The sequence below is a fragment of the Falco punctatus genome (assembly GCF_963210335.1).
Source record: "Falco punctatus genome assembly, chromosome: 2".
Taxonomy (NCBI): Eukaryota; Metazoa; Chordata; class Aves; order Falconiformes; family Falconidae; genus Falco; species Falco punctatus.
Window position 1 is genome coordinate 94,798,500 of NC_137581.1, and position 13,125 is coordinate 94,811,624.

At 38.7% G+C, this 13,125-nt stretch overlaps 1 long non-coding RNA gene across 1 annotated transcript in view; it reads left to right on the top strand.

Annotated features, from left to right (window-relative positions):
- Positions 1-9,065, top strand: part of LOC308059481 — a 199,387-nt gene extending 190,322 nt beyond the window's left edge. Inside the window, exon 8 of the long non-coding RNA XR_013926265.1 lies at positions 429-9,065. This is a non-coding gene — a long non-coding RNA (uncharacterized lncRNA). The remainder of the gene's footprint in view (positions 1-428) is intronic.
- Positions 9,066-13,125: the final 4,060 nt, after the last annotated feature.

Sequence of the window (13,125 nt, forward strand, 5' to 3'; positions counted from 1 at the left end):
TATATTATCATTAAGGACCAGAAATTATGAACACGCACTTTTGTACACAAGAACTCCTTCTGCATGTTTCAAAATTGTGATTTTTCCCAAGTTGTGGTTGTTTGGCTTTTTAACAGAAATGTTTATAAGAAAACTGCAAGTTATGACACTATACCAGTAGATGATACTGAAGATTATGTAGCAGAGTTCTTGTTTTTTAGGGCTAACATGACAGTACTGGTGTGTCCAGAAAATGGCTTTCCTTGCATAGATCTTTCCATTACCTTTTTCATTACCTGGTTGCTATCAGTGATGCTTATAGAAATAGTTTTTACATTTTTTAATGTCACAGGACGATATTAAGTAACATGCATTATTGAACTGCCCTATAACTATAATTAAAAAATAAGAAATGAGAAGAATCAATCACAAAAAGAACTTTCTGCCAGTCACAGGAGCATGGATTTTGTGATAGAAGCCTGTGGAAATGTCTTGCTCCAGAAAGTCTACCAGAAGGACAAAACACAGAAAAGGAACTAACTACTTTGAGGTAATCATATTACTGATGCGTAGGCTACTGTAACTAATGGCGTCATGGAGCAAAACCTGTTCGAGAATATCCAATCCAATGGTCCATTCTGGCCAATAGTTAAACAAAGACATGTAATCATGTTAGTTTTAACTCAATGGGCTGTAAACTTCAACACTGGAGGAAAACGAAAATGGGGTCTCTGCAAATTGAAATGCACTGATAATTGCTGGGGAAATTTCTCTTTCTACCACCTACCAGTAGTGACACCTCAGAGCAAACATGAGTCAGAAAGTTTCTGATTTCTCAAGCTTTCATTAAGCATCACCAGAATTAAAGATAGAAAGAGTATGTAAATAACGATACTTGGTCTATTTTTTACCACCTTTTTAATGGAAAGGAAATTAAAATAAAATATGAAACTACTGGTGGAAACTCCTTGAATCTGGAAAGAGTTATTTTCTTTGTTGAAACAGGCTATTTGTTAAATTTAAATGGATGGTGAAAATAGATAGTGAAAATGCTGTAGTTTTGACAAATCCTTTTACTGACAAAGTTTAGAAGAAAGCCTTGATGTTGCAGATATGACGTATTTGAGATTTTCAAAACTAAATTGTTTCACATTCTGGCATCAAACTGAAATTTTATTTTAAAATCATTCATCAGTTTTGTTGCTGGAAGTTTTGTAAAGACTGGGTTTAAAATTAAGTAGTTAAATGATAACATTTCATTAAAATTTGATTTTTTTTCCCTAGATATTCGGTTTATAAAAACTGTCAAAATTTGACAAATTTTCCATATTTGTTTGGGAATGACTGCTGAATGTTTCAGATATTTTTGCAAGGTAGAAGCCTGTTTCTGCAATGCTCAAACTACAAGGAGCAAAATAGCAGGAAAACCAGTTTAATAACTGTTTCAACAGATTTTTTAAGTGTTGGATAAATTTAAGTTCCAGTTGCATGTCTTTAATTCCATGTAGCTGAGGGAAGTATGGATTTAGGGCCTTACGTCGTCACTCTTAAATTACTTTAAAAATTATCATTGTTTCTTTTCTAATCTTCAGTTAATTTTCTCTGTTCAGCCTGGTTCAGATTTTCCAGGGAAAGTTTGGAAACCTACTTTGGGAAGTAGGAAACTTTAAAAATCTCTTTCCTTATGAATGGTTTGGGAATGAACCACAGATGATGGAGGTGGAAGGACAACCTTATGTAAAGCAAGGATATGAAGCTGACAGTGAGGTGGCAGCAGGAATTTTCACACTCACTGGTTTTAAGATCAAAGGTAGCTGCCCAAATCCTCAGGCTCCCTTTAAAGTCAATAGGGATGGTTGTGCTCCCAAATATTAGGGTCTGGCCCTTTTGGAGAAGCTTGCCTTTCTCTGACTGTATATAGAGGAGCTGACATAAGCATTTACAATGCCACATGAGAAAATTTTCTGCTTGTGAAAAATAGATTAATGAGCTAATTATTCTAATTAGCACAAAACTACACCCCCCCCCGCCCCAAGATGTAATATTTTAGCAGCAGCCTATGTTATATGTATTATCTAATTCAGACAGCCTCCAAAAGCGCATACCCATAACTGTGTCCCAGCTAATCTGTTCATGCCATTGGAATTGAAGGCAGATTTTCCACTAAGTTCAAAGAAGACAAGTATAAAGAAGTTTATTTTATATGGAAATTATTTTTTATTTTCTTAAATTCAGCTTCCAAGTCCATAAGGTTATCATCAAGAAAGGAGAAGAAAAAAGATTTTTTTTAGGAATATTAATATATTTGGGGAAGACAGAAGGGTCTCCCTTATGAAAGAAATGTTCTATTCCTCTAATACAATTAGTATTCTAAGGAGCAAATCCAAGTATGTTGATGAAGGCCCTAAGTGCTTCATTGTGTGCTTCTGTGTTTCTTGTCTGTTATTAAATATATCTATTTCATTCACTTTAAGTAAATGATACTTAGCTGATGATATGAGCCATGAAAACTCTGGACTTCAACCACTGCTTTTGTGCTTGCAGGAAATTAAATAAAAGAAAGTATAAATCCAGTTACCATTACACAGGAAAAGGTACTGAAAGACAAGCAGGTGGTTGAGTACTTTGGTGGACAGGGAACTATAGGAACTGTAAAAAATTATTTCAAAATGAATAATGAAAGAGGAGGAATAAATTAATTGAATGATAGACAAAGACAAAAAGCATTTAGGAATTCCACTGGAAAGTGGGTTCATAACTATTTAAAGCTGTGTAAATCCATAATATTTATTTTTCTTCCCCCCCTCCCCAAACACAAGTATATTATAACATTTATGGATATGATGTTCTATTTATATAATATTATCACACTTCTCATAAAATCAGGCCAAAGCTTTATATATAGTTTCCAACTCTTCCAATCTTTTGCATTTTTTTCAATACAAAACCTACTTTCCAATAAAATTATGGCTACCTTCACAATTCAGGTAATTTCTTCATGCTCATAAAGCAGTTTCTAAGGTGAAGGTTGATTTTGCTGCCCCATCACTCAATGAAGTCTGTATAAAATCTGCTGTACTAGCTTGTATTTTCTGTGATCCCTGCTGTTTCTGTACCCTGCCAGAAAAGGCCCCCAGCCTTGCCCACCTCCCAGGCCCTTTCCTCCAAGTGTGGCAGGACCCCTTTTCCTCAAGGCCAAACTGAAGCTTGGTTCTTTCCATGCTGGTCACCGCTGGCTCTTGCGTGTCCTGTGCAGTGTGTGTGTTGTAGTGAGTGTTTTGTGTGTTCCTGGATGCACAGCCAGGGACTTTGCCAGGCAGGGCTATTGTAACAGTCAAAATAATACAAGAAGAGAAAACACAACATAATGCTGGAACCTCATGCAGGTGCGTAGGTCTGTGTTCACTGTGTTCTAACCTGCCGAATGATCTGGTACTGCATTGATGACATCAGTTGCTGGTCAGGGGATGCTTAGTTAACATTTACATACAGCCATTTTGAGAAACTGGGAATTGCACAGGTACATTTAGAAGGATTCCCTTCGACACCCAGTTACACTAAATAATTTAACTTATTAGACAGGAAGGTTGCTTGCTTTATGTGATGAAGGTGGCTGTAAAAACAAATTTAGATTACTGGCCTCACAAAAAAGTCCATTAGCAAGCTGGAATAACTTGTTATGTTGAAATGAAGTACCTGAAAGGAGGCAAAGCTGTTGGCAGGATTATTATACCTATATTTTAACGATATAAATTATTATTATTACCATCATTACATGACTTTATTATTGAGTATTCATAAATTTTTGCTTTTTCAGCTTAGATGCTTTATTTGAGGGTTTAAGACTGTGCTCTCCATTCAGAAAGCACTGCAGTTCATTGTTGTTTATAAATCGTTTGAATAAATGCTGTGGATCATCAAGGAGTTTCTGGTGGGGAAGTTTGTGAAGTTGTGAAAATGAGGAAGTTTGTTGTGGGATATGTCAAGATACACCAGACTACAAAGATTTTTTAATTGATCTACATAACGGTTATCTCCATCTTTCCCTAAATAGCTGAGATGGTTTCCATCAAACACTAGCGTTTCTAGAGAGCTGTTGAGTAAAATAGTCTCTGTGAGTGTAAAATGCCAAACAACTTGTTGAGTAGCTGAGGTTGGAAGGAACCACTGGGATCATCTAGTCCAATCCTCTTTGCTCAGAACAGTATCAGATATGACAGGTTGCTCAGGATTGTGTCCAGTTGGGTTTTGAATGTCTCTAAGGATGAAGACTCCACAACCTCTCTGGGCAACCTGTTTGACCCTCAGTTTTTTTCTTCTGAAGATAAGGGTTGTGGTCCTGCTTCTTGCTTTGTTCCCACCACTCAGGATCCTGATCTCTGCTATCTCATGATCATTGCCTGTGGTTGCGCCTGACCTTTATGCCCTTGACCAGTCCTTCCTTTTCCTGTAAGTACAAGGTCTAGAAGAATGCTTCCGCTTGTCAGCTCCACCTGTGCCAGGAAGCTGTCATCAATGCACTCCAGTAACAACCCGGATTGCTTGTGCCCACCGTGTTGCACTGTCAGCAGATATCAGGGTAGCTGAAAGTCCCCGATGAACACTAGGATGTGCAAACATGAGACACCTCCTAGTTGTCTGAAGAAGTCCTCATCTATTTCTGCTTCCTGATCAAGTGTTCTGTAGCAGACACCCACAACACTGTCACTCATGTTGACCTGCCTGCTCTCAGCTGGCTTATCATGTTTTCTCACATACAGAATAACTCCACCATCTCACCATCCTGGCCCGTCCTCCCCAAAAAGCCTGAATCCAAGACAACAGCATTCCAATCCTATCAACTGTTCTCCCACATCTCTATGATCCAGACGAGTTTGTAGCCCTGTAACTGCACACAGACCTCTAATTCCTCCTTTTGTTCCCCATACTGTGGGCATTAGTGTATAGCACTTCAGAGAGACATCCACATGTATTTCCAAAGAAGTGTGAGAGCTTCCACCATCATTCTGTCCTCTTGACGCTTTCTTATTCATATGCATACACCTGAGGTAGACCTCCTTACACCCCGTTTTGTTGCTTTCAAGGTCTTAAAAAAAAAAGAGACAGATAAAACTCAGCTTATGCATTATCCCTGCCACAGTAAAGTACTGCTTATTTTCACCAAGATCCAATGCCTCTAAAGCAGGTGGTTTATGAAAAGCATAATGAGGAACTAAGTCCAGTTTATGACTGGAGAAATCTAAATATTTCAGATTAGGTTGGAAGATAAAATTGGTATAATTCAGAGCTTGGCTAATGCTATGAAAAGACAAATTCAAACACAACATCCTCTAAAAACCTCCAAATTTCTCTTTGTCAGTGAAGAAAAACACAAAGTTTGAACATCGAAGGATTTATCAAAGATGTCACACTGAGTTTTCAGCAAAGATATACCACTGCTGGGCTTATCTTCTGGCAAGGGCTTATTTACTCGAGGTCTTTATCTGTTTTTGATGGATTTCATACTAATAGCACTGTTGCTGTACCCTGTGATAAAGGTGGTATTCTGCTGCCAGACGAAGAAATTGTACTTAGTTTACTGAAAAACTGAGATCAATTTGCTTGATAAATAGGACTGCAAAACTGCAGGTAGGAAGATTTTTCTGAAGGGCGTTAGCTGTTCATTATAAAGTCCTTGAACATCAAACCTCTTAAATACAGCTACCAGAGGGAAGCAGGTTACAGTAGTTAGGCATGTTTGTATACCTGCGATTGCACTTATCTTCTGTGATGAAAAGATGAGTCAAGAAGCTATAAATGACACAGAGCAAAAACTCACCCCAGGCTGTACCTTTTGCTAAGCAGTTGAAGTCAAGAGGAGCAGGTTTTAGACATAAAGCCAGCTGGGAGGTGTCATTGGAGGGAGGCTTCAATGCCACCCGTGTCCTGGGTACTGGCCAGAAGTAGCCCCAACACACCCCTCCCCACACCCTTGGGCCCCACGATGCCCAGGGGTCCTGTCCCAGGGGAGGGGGCAGTTCGCTTCAGCCTCCGAGGAGGCTCTTCATAAAGAAGTATGGTTGTCAGGCATGGAAGAAGCAGTGCTCTGTGAGGAAAGAGTTGGGGATTTCAGGGTTTTTTGTTTGTTTTGGGGGGGTTTGAGTTCTTTTTTCTTTTCTTCAGGGATTATTGTAAAGCTGATTCTCTTCCAAAGAGTTCTGCCACTGTGCAAGTGCTGAAAGAAATGTTGCTGATGGAAAATGTGCAATTATTTCTCAAATTCAGAGCAGTTAAAGGAAATGGAAACCCAGCTGGTTTTTTACATAAATTATTTTCATCAGGCAGTAATTCCCTAGGATTTGCTAAGTTAGCAAAAGATTCATCTTCACTTTCCACCATTTTCTTGTATAAATCATGAGGCATTTCAATTGCCTTAGAGAGTGGCTCCTGTGTAGATTTATTTTCATCAGCTTGTTCAGACTGTGAAAAGAATCTTCTAAAAGAATCTTTCTTCTTGTGGTTGTCTGAGAGTTTCAGTTCAGTTACATCTCTGTGCTCTGCTTTCAGGTGATGCATACTACAGCCCAAAATGACAGAGGAATTGTTCATTCACATTAAGTTGTGTCATATTGCATATTTGGGCTCAACCAGTATTTTGGAAATATCGAAGTACAATTCATAAGAGTTGTGACTGAGGCATTGAATTTTCCTTTAAAAAAGGAGCAATTAATTTTACTGTTAACAGGTACATTATTTAAATAAAATTAAATAATAACAAAAAAGATTTTAAAAAGTCTTATCATAAATACACATATTTATGGACTGAGATTTTTCTAAGACATTTGTAGACCTCAGTTTTGCTATTCCATACAAACAATTTAAACAGAGATGCTAGTAATTGAATTTGAATTCATGGAGGGTCTTTGCACAGCAAGGATTGCAGAATTCTTCTGGGTTTTCATTGCTACTGTAGAGAAATTAGACGCCTCTCTAAGCTCCAAAAGCACAGACAATGAGGACTCCTTAACAGAAATAGGATTTATTGCTAATGGAAGATGAAAATACTAGAAATATTTAATCTTTCTGAAAGGCCAATCAGAATTTTGTTACTTTTATATGTTTGCATATGGGAATATGTTTGTATTGCTATTATTATGTTCCAAGACCAGCTGAGGACAGGAAAAAAGTTCTCATTAAATGTGCCAGATAATGTTTGTAGCACCAGCATTCAGGCATCTTTATTTCCCTGGTCAGCTTTGTTCTTTTGCTTTTTTTTTGGATGGAAAATTAAGAATCATGGAAAGAAAGATGTACCAGTCTCAAAACCACAGTAATATTTTGAAGCACAGTAATATTTATGAGGAAAGAAAAAGAATTAGGAAATGTTTAAGAACATTATTATACAAAATAATACATGCATATGGTTAGAAGGAAGTTATTGAAGTGTTGCAGACAAGATTCAGATAGGGAAACACAGAAAGAAGAAAAAAGGGGAAGAATGTGAGATGAAAGCGATTAAAGGACTACCATCAAAAGATAGTAATTAAAATTGTGGTTAGATGATGATGTGATAGATATTCAACTGGTCTGACCACAGACAAGATCGTGCTCTGCAACCACAATGCAATAAAATGCAACAAAACTGGATTTAAAAATATCAAGAACAACCAAACATATAAAATATTTAATAAAAAAATTGAATTTTAAAATAGTCTGAAACAAAGATGAAACTTATCTGTAAAGCAGGATTACTATGCTTCAATGGCAGCACTCAATATTTGATTAAAATACAGTGTTGTCTAAACAAATATACTTCTAAGAAATACTGGAATGTTCTTATGTTTTTCACCATGACAGGGTTACCTGGGAGACTTCCTAAGGTAACCCCAGCTTGTGTAATACTAAAAAAGCATACTTTTTTATAAAGTCTTTTTTTCTAGAAGCGTAATAATTCTCCAGTCAGTAACTGTGAGATTGACTCCAGTGACACATATAAAAAGCTATGTGTGAATAGGAATCAGCGTTAAGGAAAAGCAGACTCAGCCTCTGATTTCTCAAAATCCTGGCAGCATTGCATGTGCTTTAAAAAATGAAAATACTCATCCTCTTTATTTCTCTGCCATAAAAGAAGTCATTGCAATAATAGTTAGCAAAAGATCTATGCATCTTAATAGCAAAACTGGAAGCTGTCACCTACTGATCAACTGACCCAGAGGAGCCAGCATGTAGACAGAAGTGATCTGTGGTTTTCTAGTGTTTGTCCTGGAGTAACTGGAAGTCACACTGACTTTAATAAAGTAATTTCTATACTTACCTGGTGTAGGAATATGAGTTCTAATGACAAAATATGGCCAAATGGGACCCAGAAGCACGATGAGCTGTTATGCCAAGAAAGACACAAAGCTGGTGACCCACCCAGGAGGTAAAGTACAAAGAAGAAACTACCTGAGCATTGGGCCCACAAAACTCCACACTTCTCTACTTAGTACCTTAAGTATTTATGTGCATATACGTAAGCCCCAATGAACTCCAGCCAAAGCTTTCCTTATGGGCATGTACATTTACTTCTACTGGTCTCACAGGTCTTAACAACTCACTAATGAGTCCATCAGTGAGGATGCAGCTCACTGACATGTTTATAAAAGCCTTATAAAAGAGACAGAACAAGCTAGGAGAGCGTGGGAAGTAGACAGGCTTTTACAGCATGAGAAGCTATTGCTTATCTCTGAGGTGTCATGAAAGGCAATCCATGGGCTTTCTGTCTACTTTTCTGAGCAACAACAGACTAACGGACACCTAAGGAAGGATGAACAAGAAAGAAGGACCTCACCTTCTGGGAGATGGATGACTTCTGCTGATGTATATCATTTTTCATTTTGCTTTTTTAGTCAAAAGAGTGGGATGTTCCCGTTGTTGCAGGAGGTGGGCAGGTTTGCAAGCATGCCTCTCAACGCACATCGCCTACTGCTTGGCATAAGGATGCCTCCACTCAGTTTTGAACTCCACCTTAAGGTGCCTTTCTCTGTCCCATGTCCTGTAGGAGAAACCTGGCTGAAGACTCTGAATTCATCTCCTGCAGTTGGATGTTGCCTTAAAGATCATTGTCTTTTGGGCATCTCATCAGCCAACTTCTATGATAGTTTCATGTAAGGAAGAGAATCAAAGCCATAACTGGCATGGCTGAATATCAAGCCCTACAGGGAGAGAAAACCTGGGAAAATGGTCCTAATCATTTCTTGCAGCCCATGTGAGAAGGCCAGGATCACCTGAAATGATCAATAGAAATATCTCATCAATAATGTTAGTAGCTTGAATGTTGATTGGGCACTGCTCTGGGAGATCCTGACAGATCTCCCCTTGGCAAGATGAGACTCCTTGTGTCTTTCATCTCATTACCTCAAGGCACTTTATGGATACAAATTTATCTTCAAAGCAGTTCTCATTATCTACATTGAACAGATTAAGGCAAAGGACAGAGAGGCTTAGAGGGTACTCCTGGGTTGCTCAGAATGAGCAAACACATGTACTATACATAAGCAGCAAACACTCTTACAAGCAGAAATGTCTTTGAACCTTAAGATGATGCCTTTCCCTGCATATCTTGTAAGTAGCATCTTGCTGTGTTGTCCCAAACGTGGAGGCAAGTGTTGCTTTTCTGCTGCTTGGACATGCTGTGCCCAGCTCCCAGGACCTTCCCTCTGGGCAAAGCAGGACTTGCTGCTCCCCGTTTCCTCCAGGCCAGATCTAACACCGGTGAAGCTTGGTGCTTTCCTTGCTGGCCACCGCTGCCTCTTGGGTGTCCTATGCAATGTGTGCATTGTTGAGAGTGCTTTCTGTGGCCATAGACATACAGCCAGACACATTGCTGGACAGGAGCAGTAGGTGTAGTGGGCATCCCAGTGATATAATTGTTGTGTGGTTGCTGTCACAATGATGCTAATAACAGTAAACAGGAAATCATGTGAATCTCTGCAGACCAGTATAGATAGTGTCTCTCTGGCACCAGGAAGTGCTGGTTCTTTTTAGATCCCAGAAAGAAAGGCAAAAGCACTATCAGGAAAGTTAACAATGTTATTAATATCCCACAAAAGGTGATAACAAGTTATAACATCTTATGCCCTCTCTGATGCTGGGATCCCCAAAATGATACAACCTAAAGTAGAGCTCTGGCCACGGCATGGCACACTGCTCTGACTTCCCATCTGTGGTGAGGTCTGCCTGTCACCTTCAGAGTTTTTATATGATTTTATTACAAACAAAGCAACTCTATTCATAATGTTTACTGTGGTGCAAAAGACTGTTTATAGGAAAACATGCAGCTTTGCTTCAAGATAAAGTCCGGGACATGCTCTTGGCATCATCACTGGTGACAAGTTGGTGCTGCCTACAAACTCCTCGGTTACAAGCTGGTTGCATTTATCCTACAGCAAGGGATGTGGGTGGCACGGCACAGTCCTTAAGGCCAAGCTGCATGTGTAGTACAGCGTGAGACAGCACAGGCCTGCAGTGCTCCAGTCAGCTGCAACATGGATCACTACCTCCTCCATGTGCAATGGTCTGCCAGGTAGGACCCCCACGGGGTTATTGTTTACATGCTTGCACAGCAGTCTGTGGTTGTTGCCTGTGGTATAAAGGTGTTAGCTGGCTGTGTCCATCTGATTAAGTCATTATTTTGTCCGTTTGCCTTTTCACTATGTGTCTTTTCAAGCCTTGTAGGTTGACTGGCTCTCTTAGCATGCTGTAACTCGGATCAGGGTACTGAGGACAGCCTTTTTTGACAGCACATCCCACAAAAACCTCAGAAATCCTGTTAAGCCTTATCAGCACAGTGAGCCAGGAGTCTCCAGGGAAAGCATCAATGGCCATGATAAGGCCAAAACTCTGCTCATTCAGCTGCATACAACTAAATACACTGAAGGGTGTTAAGTCAAAGGCTTTTTCTTTGTTGCTTTTCACAGCTAGCGTAGTAAGTATGCTTCAGTGGGGCTTGTTTCTCATTTAATGTGGGATATACCGAGATGTGTTAGGTTATTGACATGCTTTAAAAATGTATGTCTTTCCCATATCTATCTGCTGCCCCATAAAACTTTGAAGTGGTTTCCTTTGAATGCTGATTCCTCAGGAGGATTACTGCTTAGATGGTTGTCTCTACATGTAGTAAATGTGCTCCAACACAAGCTAAAAACCTTCAGGCCAGGGAGATTTCCCATAAATGCCAGCTGAGATGTGAGTCCAGTCTAATAGTTCCGGATTTCTAATGTCTTGTAATGCAAAACTACAAGTAAAATCCAATATACTGTTTGACAGACAGATTTAAATATTTGAAATCACATAGATTGAATTCAGGGCCATTGAAAGCCTGACTAACGCAATTTGTAGACAAATTCATTCAGGTAATTTTCCCAAAGCTTATTAACTAATCTGAGTTAATGAATGTGAGGCTTTTGAAGCTCAAATTCAATGCGTTGCCAGGTCAGGTATTCTGTGGTCTGAGAGCAGACAAAATAAACAGTACATGTTTTTGTCCTAGCAAATGTATGAAAGGCTCAACTAGTCATCTTTTCACAAAGTTAAATGGATTTTTTCCCCAAGAAATTGTAGCAGACTAATTTTATCTGGTCCTAAAGGTGACATCTTGCAAATTAATTTCTGTGAGAATATTAACACTTTGAAAGATAATGAAGTTGGGTTGTTTCATAAAGTTGATCCCAGAATAAAAAAGCTTGACTTTTTATGGGAAACAGAGTTTTTGAATAATGTTCAGATAGGTCTTCAAAAACATAACTTGAAACATTTTATTGTTTTGAAGATATCAGAGAAGAAAAAGACTGTGTGAGGTTTAGATACTGTCGGTCGATTTTTTTTCTCAACATTTAAAGATAACTTCATCCAGAAAGGTCAAACTGCAAAAATTTTTCAAAAGCTATTTCATTCCTTAAATAATTAAATGTAAGGTGTAAAACAGTTCACTGGGGCATGCTATGAAGCCAGATGGTGGGTACAACAGTGGGAGAAAGGCTGGTAGCAATTCAAGTGTTTAGTTTGTTAGCAGTTTTGCAAAGCCAGCTAGTGTTTGGATGGAAGTGTTACCCATGCAGGACTCGTATATGAATTGAGCATTATAATGCCTCAGATAATGCCTGCTTAGATCAAGAGCTTCCGTATTGAAAAGTATATTTAAATCGCATCCATGAGTGCTCTTTATTTAGTTAAACAAAGGTAAAGTTCTGTTCCTGAGGAGAGCAGATGGAGAGGTGCTCTGGTAAAGCTGCTGAAGAAGAAAGAGTGGTTGAATCAGTAAGACCCGCAAAAGCCCCATCTCTTGAATCAAAATTTTATCCATGGGGATCGCTGTAGTAGCAGTCCTTGCTCATTCAGAGCTCCTGTAAATAGAATTGCCAGACCAAACTTCCGGTAGTGCAAACAGCACTGCTGACATTTAGTCCTAGTGTAGCAGTGGAGATGAAAGACCTTTGGGTATTTTGTGTGGATTGCCACTGAAATGTGATTTCCCTAATTCTGTTAAATTAAAGAAAAAAAATTATTTCCATTTATTGTTAAAACCTTCAAGTTTCAGTGCAAGACTATGAAGGAACTGTGATGATTTCTACTTTTACAGTACATGGTAGTTTTCTGGAGTAACATATTTGTGGTCCATGAGGATCACGAAGAGCAAGCAAACCAGGTAGTATTGGATGCAGCCATTTTATTTCAAGGGAAAAACAGTCTGAACGGGTTTTCTCAAGAGAGAATAGCTGGATGAATGGCTCATTAATAAAAGCAGCAATATGGTAATTCTGTCCTATAGTTCTAATAATCGCATTCTAGATCATTTTTAATTATACAAAGGGTGCATTTATAAAAAGGTCACAAGAAAAACTATTAGCAACTTTATAAATATCATGGATTCTAGTTATTTATGGGTTTAATAAGTTTTTTCCTCCTGAGGTTAAAACCATCACATTAAAGGAATGAATATTATATTGGGCTGGTTTTGTGGGCAGTATTTAACATTGCTTACACTGTCTGATTGGTCACATCTCAGCACATAGTGTGACACAAGAATAATTTGCAGAGCAAACCAGTTGGTAGTGAGGACTCACTGTCCATATTATATGTGTTTTAGGGAAGTTTAGTTTAGACAGATGCTGTATTCTAGTCCTTAGA